This window comes from Lepus europaeus, chromosome 13, assembly GCF_033115175.1.
Source record: "Lepus europaeus isolate LE1 chromosome 13, mLepTim1.pri, whole genome shotgun sequence".
In the NCBI taxonomy this organism is placed as follows: Eukaryota; Metazoa; Chordata; class Mammalia; order Lagomorpha; family Leporidae; genus Lepus; species Lepus europaeus.
Window position 1 is genome coordinate 78,397,329 of NC_084839.1, and position 16,487 is coordinate 78,413,815.

At 35.3% G+C, this 16,487-nt stretch overlaps 1 non-coding gene across 1 annotated transcript; it reads left to right on the forward strand.

The window, feature by feature from the left end:
* Positions 1 to 387: 387 nt before the first annotated feature.
* On the forward strand, positions 388 to 494 carry LOC133773125 (U6 spliceosomal RNA). The gene has a single exon (XR_009867899.1). It is a non-coding gene; the product is annotated as a U6 spliceosomal RNA (small nuclear RNA).
* The last annotated feature ends 15,993 nt before the right edge of the window (positions 495 to 16,487 follow it).

The following is a 16,487-nucleotide window of genomic DNA, read 5'->3' on the forward strand; positions in this document are numbered from 1 at the left end:
CTTCTGAGCCCTAGAACCTTGAAATGTCTTCTATGTAATGAATATTTTCTCAGTGATTTAAAATGGAATTTGCTTGCTCAATGTAGCCTTCCAGGGTCATTGTGATGTGTGCATTTAGATGCTTACTTTGCTTACTCTGTACTGTATCTCTCTAACAAAAATTGGCTGATAGCTTCTTAATCTGGGACTCACAGTCTAGGGTTCACCCACAGCATCACTGTGGGCCATGCGTTGATAGATGGCCAGTTAGTAACGTAAATCAAATTCTAGAGTGGGTTCTTTTTGGGAGTTAACTGTCAAGTTTTGGAGATCAAGAAGAACAGAAACACAGACTTTGGAATTTGAAGGAAGTTAATGTATTATACCTTCTCTAAAAACGTGAAATAGGTGCTCACTTCGGCAGCAAATATACTAAAATTGGAACGATACAGAGAAGATTAGCATGGCCCCTGCACAAGGATGACACACAAATTCGTGAAGCGTTCCATAGTTTTTAAGAAATGAACAAAAGATTGGAACTGAAGACCTTAAGTGCTTGCTTTTTGCCCGTTGACCAGATTACTAGAACTATCTGCATTATCTATGCAGCATGGGGTTTTTATTATTTTTACCTAAAGATGTCTCTTTTTGGTAAAGACAAACGTGTTTTTTTTAAAAAAGCCTGGTTTTTCTCAATATACCTTTAAAGGTTTTTAAATTGTTTCATATCTGGTCAAGTTGAGATTTTTAAGAACTTCATTTTTAATTTGTAATAAAAGTTTACAACTTGATTTTTTCAAAAAAGTCAACAAACTGCAAGCACCTGCTAATAACGGTCTTAAATAATAATAATAAAAAAACATGAAATAGAACAGAAAGTAAAACAAAGAATCTGATCAGATAAAAACAAGAGTAGGTCAGTAATCCTTTATATCTGTTTGTGTTGTTTTATTTTAGATTTTTATATGCATGTCTCAACTTCTCAGAGCTTACCCATTATAATTTTATGTATTAATCTTCAATGAACTGCTAAGAACACAAATGTATGTGTGTCACATTCCTACTTCAACTTCTTTTTTCTTGGTAAGAGATAGAATTTTAAATTTTATTTTATTTCCCCCTCAAAGGAACCTTTTATTTAAGGAATACAGACTTCATGCATTATATAAGTACAATTTTAGGAATATAGTGATTCTTCTCATCATAATTGCCCTCCCTCCCACACTGCCACCCATTCTTCTCCTCCCTCTCCCATTCCCAGTCCCATTCTCCACTAAGCTCCATGTCTGGTTAACTTTATACACAGAATACACAGAAGAACAACTCTTTACAAAGTAAAGCGTTCAATAATTTGTACAGAAAAAAAAAAAAACAAAACAACTGTTCCTCAACATTTGAGAGAAGGGCTGTTCAAAATCATTGCAGAAGTTAATTTCACTTTTTTTTTAGAAACATAATTAACTTTAAAGAAACACCCAAGAGTGATACATCTTTTGTGAGCACTTAAACATAATTATAATACAACTCTTTGAGGACAGAAGTCTTGCGTGAGAAGTTAGTGTACAGTGACACTTATTAATTTAACAATTAACACTCTTACGTATGATGTCAGTTATTACCCAAGGCTCTTGACATGAGCTGCCTAAGCTATGGAGGTCTTTTGAATCCATAAACTCTGTCAGTATTTAGACAAGGCCATAAGCAAACTGGAAGTCCTCTCTTTCCTCAGAGAAAAGTACATCCTTCTTTGATGACCACTTCTTTCCACTGGGGTCTTACCTGCTAAGGTCCTTCATGTGGGACCTTTTTTGCTACAGTGTCTTGGCTTTCTGTGCCTGAAATGGTCTCGTGGACTTTTCATCCAGACCAGAATGCCTTAAGGGCTGATTCTGAGGTCAGAGTTCTATTTAAAGTGATTGTCATTCTAAGAGTCTGCTGTGTGGATTGCTTCCCATTTTGCAGCATCAATTCCTTTTTAATTCTATCTATTATTATTACCAGACCCTTCATCCTATCCATATGATCACTTTAACACTTAAAATGGTATTTTTACCACCCAGCTTAAGGGGATCTGGGATCCCATAGCAAGTTTTTAAATTATACCTTTAGAAGTAAGGCCATAGGAATATATGCAGATCTACACAGCCTTACAGTTATAAACTTCATACACTTCATAATTATTACTTTAGGAACATGGTGATTCTTCTCATCATGCCCACCCTCCTACAATTTTCCCTCCAGTCTTCCTCTCCCCTCTCTTATTCCCACTCTTATTTTTTACTGAGATATGTTTTCAATTGACTTTATGAACATATGTTTAACTCCATCTTAAGCAAAGAGTTCAACAAATAGTTTATAAAAAAAACTGTTCATCTACAATCAAGACAAGGGCTGTTCAAGTCATTGCTTTTCAAAGTGTCAATTTCACTTCTACGGATTACCTTTTAGGTGTCTATTAGCTGTCGCAAGTCAGGGAGAACCTGTAGTAATTGTCCATTTGGGATTGGCCTATTTCACTAAGTATGGTGTTTTCCAGATAAATCCATGTTATTGTAAATGACCAGATTCAATTTATTTATAATGCTGTGTAGTATTCCATAGAGTACATACCCAATAATTTCTTTATCCAGTGTTCAGTTGACAGGCATTTGGGTTGATTCCATATCTTGCCTATTGTGAATTGAGCTGCAATAAACATGGAGATGCAGATAGCTCTTTCATATGCTGATTTCATTTCCCTTGGGTAAATTCTCATGAGTGGGATGGCTGGGTTTACGGTATGTCTATATTCAGATTTCTGAGGTATCTCCATAGTAACATCCATAGTGGATGTACCAGATTACATTCCCACCAACAGTAGATTAGGGTAGCTTTTTTCTCACATCCTCACCAGCATTTATTTTTTGTTGATTTCTGTATGAAAGCCATTCTATCTGGGGTGAGGTGAAACCTCATGGTGATTTTGATTTGCAATTCCTTGATGGCTAGTGATCCTAAGCTTTTTTTCACGTGTCTGTTGGCCATTAGAGTTCATCTTTTGAGACATTTTTATTTAAGTCCCTTGCCCATTTTTTAACTAGGTTGTTTTGTTATTGTGGAGTTTCTTGATCTCTTTATATATTCTAGTTATTAATCATTTATCAGTTGCATAGTTTGCAAACAATTTCTCCCATTTTGTCAGTTGCCTCTTCATTTTCCTGAGTGTTTCTCAATTTAATGTAATTCCATTTGTGAATTTTGGCTTTGATTGCTTGTGCCTCTGGGGTCTTTTCTAATAACTCTATGCCTATTCCTATATCTTGTAGGGTTTCCCCAATGTTCTCTAATAATTTGATGGTATCAGGACATATATTTAGGTTTTTAATCCATTTTGAATGAATTTTTGTATAAGGTGTAAGGTGAGGGGTCTTTTTTCATACTTCTGCATATGGAGATCCAGTTTTCACAGCACCAGTTGCTGAAGAGACTGTCCTTGACTCAGGGTTTGATTTTAGCTCCTTTGTCAAATATAAGTTAGTTGTAGATTATTGGATTGATTTTTGGCATTTCTGCTCTGTTCCATGGTCTAACCATCTGTTTTGTACTAGTACCAGGCTGTTGTGATTATAACTGCCCTTTAGAGTGTCTTGAATCTGGTATTGTGATGCCTCCAGCTTTGTTTTTGTTGTATAAGATTGCTTTAGCTATTCAGGGTCTCCTATGTTTCCATATGAATTTCAGCATCATATTTACAGATCTGAGAAGAATGTCCTTGGTATTTTGATAGTTATTGCATTGGATCTGCAAATTGCTTTTGGAAGAATGGACATTTTGATGATATCAATTCTATCATTCAATGAACATGGAAGATTTTTCCATTTTTTGGTATCTTCTTCTATTTCTTTCTTTAATATTTTATAATTCACAATGTAGAGATTTTTGACATCCTTAGTTAAATTTATTCCAAAATAATTAAGTTTTTTGGTAGCTATTATTAATGTGATTGATCTTTGAAATTCTTTCTCAGCTGTAGCATTGTCTGTGTATACAAAGACTGTTGATTTTTGTGTACTGATTTTATATCCTGCTACGTTACCAAACCCTTCTATGAGTTTCAACAGTCTCTTGATGGAGTCCTTTGGATCCCCTATATATGTCATCTGCAAATAGAGTTACTTTAAGTTCCTCTTTCACAATTTGTATCCCTTTGATTCCTTTTTCTCGCCTAATGGCTCTTGCTAAAACTTCCAGGGCTATATTGAATAGCAATGGTGAGGATGGACATCTTGTCTGGTTCTGGATCTCAGTGGGAATGCTTCCAGCTTTCCCCCATTCAATAGGACACTAGCTGTGGGTTTGTAATAAATTGCCTTGACTGTGTTGAAGAATGTTCCTTCTACACCTAGTTTGCCTAGAGTTCTCATCATGAAACACTATTGTATTTTATCAAATGCTTTCTCTACATCTATTGAGATAATCATATGATTTTTGTTCTTCAGCTTGTTAATGTAAGGTATCAAATTGATTGATTTGTGGATGTTGAACCATCCTTCCCTAACAGGGACAAATCCAACTTGGTCCTGGTGGAAGATCTTTCTGATGTGTTGTTGGATTCAACTGACCAGAATTTTGTTAAGGATTTTTAAGTTTTTTTCATCATGGAAATTGGTCTGTAGTTCTCTTTCTCTATTGTGTCTTTTCTGGGTTTAGGAATTAAGATGATGCTGACCTCACTTGAGCAGAATTGGAGGTAGTTCTTATTTAAGTTTCTGGTAGAATTCAGCAGTGAAGCCATGCTGGGCTTTGGTTTCTTGGGAGAGTCTTTATTATTGATTCAATTTCTGTCTTGGTTATTGGTCTGTTTAGGTTTTCTCTGTCTTCATGGCTCAATTTAGGTGGGTTGAATGTATCCAGGAATCTATTCATTTCTTCTAGGTTTCCCAGTTTGTTTGCATACAGCTCTTTGTAGTGGTTTCTGATTATTCTTTTTATTTCTGTGATGCCTGTTTTTACATTTCCTTTTGCAGCTTTAATTTTAATGATTTAGGTCTTCTCTCTCCTTTCTTTGGTTAGTTGAGCCAGTGATGTGTCAATTTTGTTTATTTTTTCAAAAATCCATCTCTTTGTTTTGCTCAACTGTTGTGTTGTTTTTGATTCTAATTTTGTTTATTTCTTCTCTAAGTTTAATTATTTCTTTTCTCCTACTAATTTTGTATTTAGTTTTCTGTTGTTTTTCTAGATCCTTGAGATGCATTGATAGGTCAGTTATTTGGTGCCTTTCCAGTTTCTTTTTTTTTTTAAAGATTTATTTTATTTATTTGAAAGACAGAGTTACAGAGAGGCAGAGACAGATGGCTGTAATGGCCTCAGCTGTGCTGATCTGAAGCCAGGAGCCAAGAGCTTCTTCCTGGTGTTCCACGTGAGTGCAGGGACCCAAGGACTTGGGCCATCTTCTACTGCTTTCCTAGGCCATAGCAGAGAGCTTGATTGGAAGAGGAGCAGCCAGGACTCAAACTGGTGCTCATATAGGATGCCGGTGCTACAGGCCAGGGCTTTAACTCGTTGTACCACAGTACCGGCCCCTCCAGTTTCTTGATATAGTCACTGATTGCTGTAAACTTTCCTCTTAACACTGCTTTTACTCTATCCCATAGGTTTTCATAGGTTGTATTGCTGTCTTCATCTATTTTCAGAAATTTGTTTAATTCTTTTGATTCCTTCAATGACTCACTGTTCATTCAGAAGCATGTTGCTCATTCTCCATGTTTTTGCATGTGTTCTAGAGATTCCTAAGTTGCTGATTTCCATCTTCATTCCACTGTGGTCCAAGAAGATGCATGGTATGATTTTGATTTTTTGAATTTGCTGAGGCTTTTATTATGGCCTAGCATGTGTTCAATCCTAGAGTAAGTTCCATGTACTGGTGAGAAGAATGTATATTCTGCGACTGTAGGATGAAAAGTTCTGTAGATATTTGTTAAGTCCTTTTGGCCTATGGTTACGATTAACTCTGTTGTTTCCTTGCTGACTTTCTGTCTGTTTGATTGGTCCATTGCTAAAAGTAGCATGTTGAAGTCCCCTATTACTATCATATTGGAGTCTATGTCTCCCTTTTGATCCCTTAACATTTCTTTTAAATAGCCATGTACCTTGTAATTAAATGCATATCTTCCTGTTGAATTGATCCCTTAATCACTTCCTAGTGCCCTTCTTTGTCTCTTTTAACAGGTTTTGTGTTAAGCTCTATTTTTTTCTGATATTATAATGGGTACAACAGCCCTTTTTTGATTTATGTTGGCATAGAATATCCTTTTCCATCCATTTACATTCAGTCCATATGTAGAACTGTTATGTTGGGTCATTTGATAGGATCCTGTAGATTTCCAACCATATTTTTTAGTTTTCTAATTTCCTCTTCATGTTTTTTGTCTGACTGCATAATTTCCTGCGCTTTGTCTTTTAAGTTGGATATTCTTTCTTCTGCTTCACCAATTCTATTGTTATGGCTTTCCACTGTATTTTTATTTGTTCTATTGAATTCTTCATTTCAATATTTCATTTTGCTTTCTCTTTAGGGTCTCAATTGTGTGGGAGAAATTTTTTTCATGTCATGTACAGATTTCATTATTTTGCTTATTTGCTACTGATTACTTCTAAGTAGTCCTCTGACCGATTTTTTGAATTCCATATCTGGTATTTCTTCAAACTCTTCATCTTCACAATCTAATATTGAAATGTCTTATTCTTTCAAGGGAGTCATGTTGTGTTCCTTATTCTAGTTTTTTTTTTTTTTTTTTTTGACAGGCAGAGTTAGACAGTAAGAGAGAGAGACAGAGAGAAAGGTGTTCCTTCTGTTGGTTCACCCCCCAAATGGCCACTACAGCCAGTGCGCTGTGCCAATCCAAAGCCAGGAGCCAGGTGCTTCCTCCCGGTCTCCCATGCAGGTGCAGGGCCCAAGCACTTGGGCCATCCTCCACTGCCTTCCTGGGCCACAGCAGAGAGCTGGACTGGAAGAGGAGCAACTGGGACAGAATCCGGCACCCAACTGGGACTAGAACCCAGAGTGCTGGCGCCATAGGTGGAGGATTAGCCTAGTGAGCTGTGGAGCCAGCCTCTAGTTTCTTGAATTGGTGCATTTATTATTTGGCATTTGTGGGTATGCTAGGTGGTTTCTTTATTTTTTTTAACGTAGTGGCTTTTATCTTTGGACTATGTCTGTGTAGATTAGCGGAATGTGTGCTTTCAGGGAATATCTAGAGGCATGTGGTGGATGTGGCCAGGGAGCTCTATTCAGTGCTCCATGGTGAAGAGAATTTTAAGGTGACACACAGGTTTAGCATGGTAAATCTCCTCTTTTTGTTTGTTTATTTATTTATTTATTTTAATCAGAGGGGAGGTTTTTTTTTTTTTTTCAGTTCTTTCAATTTAGACTCAGCTCATTTCCTCTCCTCAAAGGAGACTAATGCCTTGGTGCTAGCCCCAGTGGGTATAATATCCATCCATACTTCCACAAATACCACACAAAGGATGTGTGCGGTCCTCAATGTAAACAGATTTCCCAGCATGACCCTCACCTAGGAAGTAGGGATACCTGAGCATGTGGAGCTCCTGAGCATGTGGATGTCTCAAAGTCCCAGCCACACTTGGAGCTTTCCCATGCAGCCTTAGTGTTTTCAAAGCCCCATAGTATCAGTGTTTTCACAGTTCTGGCACACAAGCTTCCCACAGTAACAAGCACCCAGCCCCCATTAGTTCTCCTCAGCAGACACAGGAGTCTCCACTGGGCTGGTTGCTGGGCATGGACGCAAGATGACACAGCTGTTACGTATGTCTAAAATGGCACTTGCTGTCCATTGGCTTGTTACATGACACTGTTATCTCATGATTACGGAGAGAGAATCCTCATCTAGTTTGGCAGGTGCACTATCCTCCAAAGGACTCTAGGCTGGATTCCTTCCAGGCTTTTGCTGTAGCTTTATCACCAGTTCCTTGGGCTGCTGTATTCTGGTCTCACCTCTCTCCAAAACTGGTGTGAAGGCTCTTGGCTGCTAGGTCCTTATTTGTGCTTGTCTACACCCTCCACATTGGTCCTCTGTGTCCCTCTAATTTGCATAGAGTTTCCTCTGCTGTTTTCTCACTAGTGCTTCCAGAGACTGCACTCTCTTCACTTTTTTATACTATCTTCTCCTAGACTAGAGTGGTAAGCACCCTTCCTACTATGCCATCTTAAGCCAATCCCAGATATAGAATTTTAAATTGGTGCTTTCTAATAATGGTGTGATAGCCCCTACTTCAACATTTACTCTCTCCATGACTTTAAGGAAAATTTTAATGTCTCTAAACCCCATTTTTCTCATCTACAGTATAAAAATATCTATGGTTTCCATCCTAGACTTAAAGAGAGGTTCAATGAAATATATATATAAATTATTTTGCTCAGTAATCTCAATAAATGTAACTAATATGCTCTTATTAACTTTAAAAACAGTAATTGTGTTACTACTCTAAGATGTACATGATTTTAATGAATTTATGATAATGTCATATGTTAATCTTCACTTAAATTTGATTAAATACATCTTTATGGTTCCAAAGAGAAATGTTGGCCTATATGTTTATTAAATAGATGGCATGGTAATAATTATGGGATAAAATAATACTTATGTTCCAATCTAATTTTAGAATAGATATAATATTATAATAATGTGTTCTATGTATAAAAGGATTAGTAAGAAATACTCCAACATTGCATTAGCAAAGCTATCTCTGAATAATAAGAATATAATTTTTTAGTACTTTCCTACTTTCACAATAACAATAAACATTCTTAATTGAGGTGAACCTAAAAGAGATATTTCTGAGAGGCTTATTTATTTTTCAATCTTTTCACATGTCTCAGAATTTCTTGACATAATAGTGTATTTATGCAAATTGATAATACTTGTAGGTAGAAATACAAATATAGTTAATACTATTCAAATTTTAAGCTTCTATCAAATGACTTGGTTGAAATATTCATTCTTAATTTCATGGTGGCTTTAATCATTTGCTGAAAGAGGATTTTAGGAATGTATTAGCAGAAAACTCATATCACATAAAAGATGCAATAGTCATATGGAACCATCACAGTTAAACATCAGGTTGAAAATAGATTGCATAAAAAATGGTAAAAAGGATAAGTGACAAGGGCCCAATATTGTGGCACAGATGCTTAAACTTCCACTTGAGACATAGCCATACCATATTGGTATGCCTGTTTTGAGTTCTGTGCTTCCAATCTAACTACATGCTAATGGGCTTGGGAAGGCAATGGATGTTGGCCCAAGTACCTGCCCCTCACCTCCCATGTGAACAACCAGGATGGAGTTCCTGGCCCCTGGATTCAGCTGACCCAGGTGAATCAGCCACTTCATAAGTGAACCAGTACATGGTCGGTTTCACTCTCTCTCTTTCTTTCTTTCTTTCTTTCTTTCTTTCTTTCTTTCTTTCTTTCTTTCTTTCTTTCTTTCTTTCTTTCTTTCTTTCTTCCTCGTCTTCTTCTTCTTCTTCTTCTTCTTCTTCTTCTTCTTCTTCTTCTTCTTTCAAATACATAAACATAAATAAACCTTCAAAAAAGGAAGAACGAAGAACACAAGGATCAAATCAAGAGTAATTGAAATTGCATTCTGAAGTTATTCAAACCATTTGGTCAATTCAAATATTCTCTGGAGTACAACTCAATTCTTTAAAAGTTGTTTCCATGGAGACAATTTGATGTAGTGGATCTTCATCCCAATTAATTTTGAACTAAGCTTAATATCCAAACATTGGTGAATATATATTTTTTAAGATTTATTTATTTATTTATTTATTTGAAATAGTTAGAGAGAGATGGAGAGATAAAGAGGGGGAGAGAGAGAATCTCTTATCTGCTTTTCTATTCCCTAAGTAGCCTCAATAGCCAGAGATAAGGCAGAACAAAGCCAGGAGGTAGGAACTTCATCTGAGTTTCCTACATATGTGGCAATGGCCCAGCACCTGGGCTATCTTCCATCGCTTTTCCCAGGCCATTAGTAGGGAGCTGGATCTGAAATGGAGCAGCTAGGACATGAATCAGTGCTCATATTAGATGACAGCATTGCAGACAGTGGCTTTACCTGCTAATCCACAATGCTGGCCCCACTATCTATGTTTTGATGTTATCAGGAGTGATTTACTACAGTGTGTGACGTTTTTATTTTCTACTTATATGGTAGTATAGACAACTAGAAATAAGGGAATATGTTTAGAGAACTTGATTGAAAATATTTGTATTATTCATAATGGAATATCATATTTTAGAAAGCCTGCTTATTTTAACTACATTGATCATTGGTTAAGAGTATGGTCTATATGTCTGTTAAATATTTATTTATGTGTTGTTCTATTTTTGTATTTATTCGGGGGGCTGATATTTGGTGTAGCAGTTAAAGCACCCACATCCTAGTGCCTGGTTCATGTCATAGCCTTTCTTCTGATTTCAGTTTGAAGTTAAAATGTAACCCAAGAAACAGGGATGCCTCAAGTACTTGGGTCCTGCCTTGCAGGAGACCAGCTCCTGACTGCAGCCTGACCTAGCTCCAGTTGTTGGGGCATTAGGGAATGAACTGATGAGGAATGATCTTTGTATCTCTGTCTCTGTCTCCGTCTCTCTGTCTCTCTCTATCTCTCATATACACACACTCTCTCTTTTTTTCAAATAAATAAAAATAAAAAGAATTCTTTTAAAGTAAAAAAAAAATAAAAACAGGAAAGAAGGAGCTGTAAATAAAGTCTCAAAACTAATTTCCCCCAAAGCAAAATAATATTTGATATTTTCTTCAGCCTGTACAAATGCCAGGGATTAATTTAACTGGTAAACTAAATACACAGTGAAAGTAATGACATTTTTTGTAGTTCTTTCCTGCTAAGGGATCTCCACAGTTTACATTTGATAGAAGTCAAAGGTAGACATTTCTGAGACAATGAAAAATTCTTATATGTGTATTTCAGAAATTATGGAAAATGAAATATAAAGATTAGAAAGGAGCCTAAATATAATTTATGCCAATTTCATAATACTTGCTTGTAAATAAGATGCTTCTAGAGGGCATTATTTGCTAGAACTAAGAAGTTTTAGGGTTCTAGTGCACATTAATGTGACTTTATTATATTAATATATATTTCTTTATTTACGAAAAACATTGACAATAGGATTTTGTACATTTTCACTATAAAGAAATGTTAAATGCTTGAAGAGATATATCCTGATTGGACATTAAACTATAAGCATGCATGTATGTGTGGATGTATATCTATATATGTGTGTGTGTATGTGTGTGTATAATATAGACACATATATGCAATTAAACATAGCCCAGTAAATCTAAATATGTACAATTTTTATGTCTGCCAAAAATTTTAATTTTTTTAAAAATTAAAAAAAAATGAGTCTGATAAATTCTTAGAAGTAGAATTACTAATGTATTCCAGCTGTCTGCCAGTCAATGGGCATTCTGTTCCTCACGCAACTCAGCAAAGTCTCTGGTCTCTGGTATGTGTGTGTGTGTGTGTGTAGAGACAGAGATTTGGTATATGTAGAATAGTTTCTCAAATTTTTGTTTTCAGTTTCGAATTATGGTTGACATCATTCGTATTGAACTGTTCCTTCTGGTCAATTTCAGAATGAAGCAATCTAAATTTCATTGCCAACAAATGTAAAGCTAATAATTCTCTCATTTAATGACATTTCTTCCTATAAATACAAACTTGAATCACTTTCTATAATTCTGTTATGTTACTTACATGTTGTAAGTTCATTTAAAAGATATTCAAATATGTATTTATTAATATATTAATTAAGCAAATTACCTGTGAGTCCAAAATTGGTGGCCCATTTGAAATGACTTACATTTCCATAGGTTGTACACTCTGGAACAGTCCATTTAATGTCAAACTCCTCCTGAGACTATGCAGTTTTTAATTTTCTAAGGGTAGCATAACATAAAGTGACTATCTTCCAATCAAAATCCATGCTGCCTACTGTGTTTTATGTTATACTTCCAGTCAACACTCCGTTGCAAATTACCAAACAATAGGGAGGGAATTCCTCATATATTCATGTAAGATGAGGGCTGACTAAAATACTATTACATTTATTCAACACACTTTTTAAAAATATTTTATTTATTTATTTTGAGAGGTAGAGTTACAGAGAGAGAGAGAGAGAGAAAGAGAGAGGTCTTCCATCCACCAGTTCACTCTCCAAATTGCTGTAGCAGCCAGAGCTGGAAGATCTGAAGCCAGTAGCCAGGAGCTTATTCTAGGTCTCCCACATGGGTGCAAGGGCCCAAGCACTTGGACAATCTTCTGTTTTCTCAGGCCATAGCAGAGAGCTGGATCAGAAGAGGATCAGCTGGAAGTAGAACCGGTGCCACAGGCAGAGGCTTTAGCCCACTACACCACAGTGCCAGCCCCCAACACACTTTTATTTAAATACCTACTACATTTTGGCCACACAATGAACTCCCTAGACACAATGAAAGTTTAAAAAAAAAAAAAGGCACATCCTACCCTGAAAGAGATTAACATATTTATGAACACATATACAAATCTATAATTAAAACAAAGTTGAATAAGTGTTGTAAAAAAAAAAAAAAAAAAGACTAGGCCAGCCGTTGGGCCCCTGCATTCGCATGGGAGACACGGAGGAAACTCCTACCTCCTGGCTTCAGATAGGTGCACCTCTGGCCATTGTGGCCATCTGGGAAGTGAACCAGCAGATGGAAGATACCTCTCTCTCTCTGCTTCTGCCTTTCTTTAACTCTTCCTTTCATATACATAAATAAGTCTTAGAAAACAAAACAAAAAAAAGATACAGACAGTTTTGTGATATTATAGAGAAATAAAATACCAACATAGTCATGAAAAAAGAGGAAAATTTTTTTAAGTTTCATCTTCAAATGACTACATGAAGACAGTATAAAATTACCCAAAAAGAGGAATTAGGTATTTTAGGCAAAAGGAAACATCTAACCAAAGTTGGAGAACCCTAAAATAGCAAACATATATGAGAAATATGGTAATTAAATATAACTGCATTCTTCTGGGATCATTATGCATAATATTGACTTAATTTGGGGCAGATTATCTGAAAAACCTTTCTTCTCTGATCTCAGGTGATTTCACTAACATGTTGTCACTTGTTATCCTAGTGCCAATAGATGAGAGGCTTCAACTAGACTAAAACAAATAAACATGCATCTCAACGTCATTGTATTCATATCTCAGGATATGTACTTATGCAAATATTCACTTCAGCATTCATTAGTATGTCTATATCAAGCTTATTTGTATAAGAACAGCTTGAAGCCAAATCATCTGGGTATTTGGAACAATTGACTCAGTAAAGTTGCTACATATAGAAAGAATCTTTGCTGGGTGTAGATATTTATAAGCATGATAATTTCAGTTGGGTGTTAATGAGATTCGAATTTCAGCCACAATGAATAGTTTATGAAGCAAGTCAATACTACTCAGTGTATTTTTTCCCATAACTTAAACTAATGTTAACTGAATATCTTAGAAATCTCTCAAAGGAAAGTTGTTTAATATGTTTACAACTAGGTTCTGAAATTAAGGTATGCCACTGAGATGCTGTCACATTTTGCAGATAGTAAAGATACAAATGGAATATTTCTAAAGTCAATCACATTTATTTATTTATATAATATTGTATTTCAAAAACAAGATGAAATTCAGTCCATGAGATAGACTTTCCAGGGTCCAAGATTTTGTGATTCTATATGTTACTATTTCCTATTTCATCACTCCATTTAGTCAGGTCTGCTAATGAAGGTGTTTATACTGTCCTTTCTTCTTTCAGTCAATCATTTTGGATACCGGGCTCTCACAGATTTTTGCATTGTATTTGTCCACATTAATACAAAATCTATGGGCATACTTTAAATGCAGTGATAGGTTTTTTTTTTGTCAAGAAATACTAAAAATTCATTTTAACTGAAGAAAGTTATCTTTGAAATTTTAATCTTGTTTGCAATCTTAGCAGTATTCATATCCCATGTAAATGAAAATTTGAAATGTTAAAATAGAAAAAAAATTATAATTTTAAAATAACATTTTAAGTACTTATTTGCTAAGCTATTTTCTGGAAATTATTAACTTTATCTCTAATAAATTTACACACACACACACATGCACACACACATACACATACATAGTTTATGTGCTGAGACTATTTCTTCCAAACTAAAAAATGGAGCATAGACCAATTATTGGTTTGAGAGGATGGGTTAAAAGGGGAGAAGCATCAAGGCATGGCTCACATACCTCAAAACTGTCAAACTGATAAAAATCTTCCAAAAGAAATTGCTAGTCATATGGATGATTCAAAGGATACTGAAATATTTTTCTTTAAGTATATACTTCATTTAATCAAGTCTTCCATCTGAATGCTTTGCAAATATAATCTCCACTTCTTTGTGCCAGTGAGCGTAGAAAAACACTTGAAAATTGTCCATAACAGCTTCTTTCATTCCTCATCTTACATTTGATATTTTCAAATATAGAAACACATGTACTTTTCCTAAAATAATAAATCAAGACAATATTTAGGCAGCTATATTTTTAAAGTTATTGTAATTGTTTCCTACTGATTTCTATTATACACACTTACACTCATAAATATTCAGAAATACAATGAAACAAAAGAACAAAAATACAAGTATGAAAAGAAAGGGGTAAATATATCCAGGAAACTTGTGTTTTATAAAGTTTTCTTCACTCCTCTCAGGGTTTTATGATGAAAATAGACAGGGGATGTAAAGTAAAGAGCAACAAACTGAAAATATGTTAGGACATCACAAATAGAAGAAGACTTGCAAAAGGGAGAGCCACAATCATTTTTGAAAATATAAAGTGCAACATATATCACTCAAGATTGCCTTTTTCAGTTCTTTCTTTGGTCATTTGGTATTTTCTATAAGCATATATATATATAGTTATTACTTTGCAATTAATTGGTAAAATAATAGTAGAGTGAACTAAAAACTCAATTAACTGATACTGTACACATATCATTATCTGAGTAGCTGTTGTATTACATCTTTTTTCAAAAGAATGAAGTAATAGGCTATTGATGTTGCTAATTTGTGCCTTTTCTGATGTATTCATTTAAATTACTAAATATCAGAAACTGTATAAAGTCTTCACCCTCTGGTATTGCCCAGCATGTTGTAACAGATACTGTATTGGCATATAAACCTGGTGAACCTTCTCAGATTCCCACAACCACCTGCTATTGTTATGCTCTGTTGTTACCCTTCCTCACCAAGCTGATCCTCCTCTTTCAGATATGCATGTAGCACCACATTGTGGAGGCTGAGAGCCTCCACTTCTTGAGTGTTCACACAGCCAGATGATTCAACCAAGAAACTGAAAATGTTGTTTTTGTATGTATTGAAACTACACCTGTGACAATGAGAGGCAGAAAGAATTCAAGCACATAAATCTTTCCTGTTTTTGAGTGATACTGTGAATAGTAGGATGACTTCCAGTAAACTTCCATAAGTCTGTCCCAGGTCCTGCATGTTGATCAAGCTGCATGTCTCAGCATTACTCCACTTGATATAGTAACCAAGGGAGTGAGGAATCACCTTGCCTTGTGCCAAATCTGTTGATTCTTTCCCTTATCATTTTGCTCCCCATTACTCTAGGCTTACATTTCTCAATGGTTCTTTTCTTTTTATCATATTTACCATTCTAATTTACTCTATTTCTTGTGAGACAAATATGTAAATGTGACAAAGTCATGAGACTAATATTGGTAGAATGAGAGTCAAATGTGAAATTTTCTATGCACACAAATAGCATTTTTTCCTGTTCAGTGTTTAAGAGATTTGTGAGGACTCTCTTGAAGTTGTAGCTTTGATGTATCAAGAGTTCACAAGAAGAAAATTATCCTTCCAGCCTGAGGGAATAACATGGGTAGGGGACATATGTCTTGAATCACAACCCATGTGTCCAAATCATGAGAAAACTATTTGCATGGATAGGGAACCTCCAGATCACAGGCTGTATAATGCCTGCAAAATCATTTGGTCTGGCCCTGCCAACATAATCACAAATTCAAGGACTAAATATTCAGTAAATCTATAGTAGGCTAATTTTTAAGTTGATAATTTTGTATGGCTGGTGAATAATATTATAACTATTCAAATGGTTCTTGGCAGAAAAATGGTTCCCCATGCCTGGGGGTCTAGAACTACCTCTGCAATGTTACTTAAGAACTACTCTACTCCACTGAACACTTCACTACAAGTGAAGTACTCCAGAAAAAAAAATAATCTAAATTGGGACCATATTTTGCCATGAAAGAATAAATAATGGTTTAATACCAGCTGCTGATTTCTTATACTATTGCTCAGTGTTTATTTTTTTTTAATAATACAAGAAAGCTTACAAAGAACACATACAAAATAAGCTTTAAGATAATCAAGGTTCTCCACAGATGT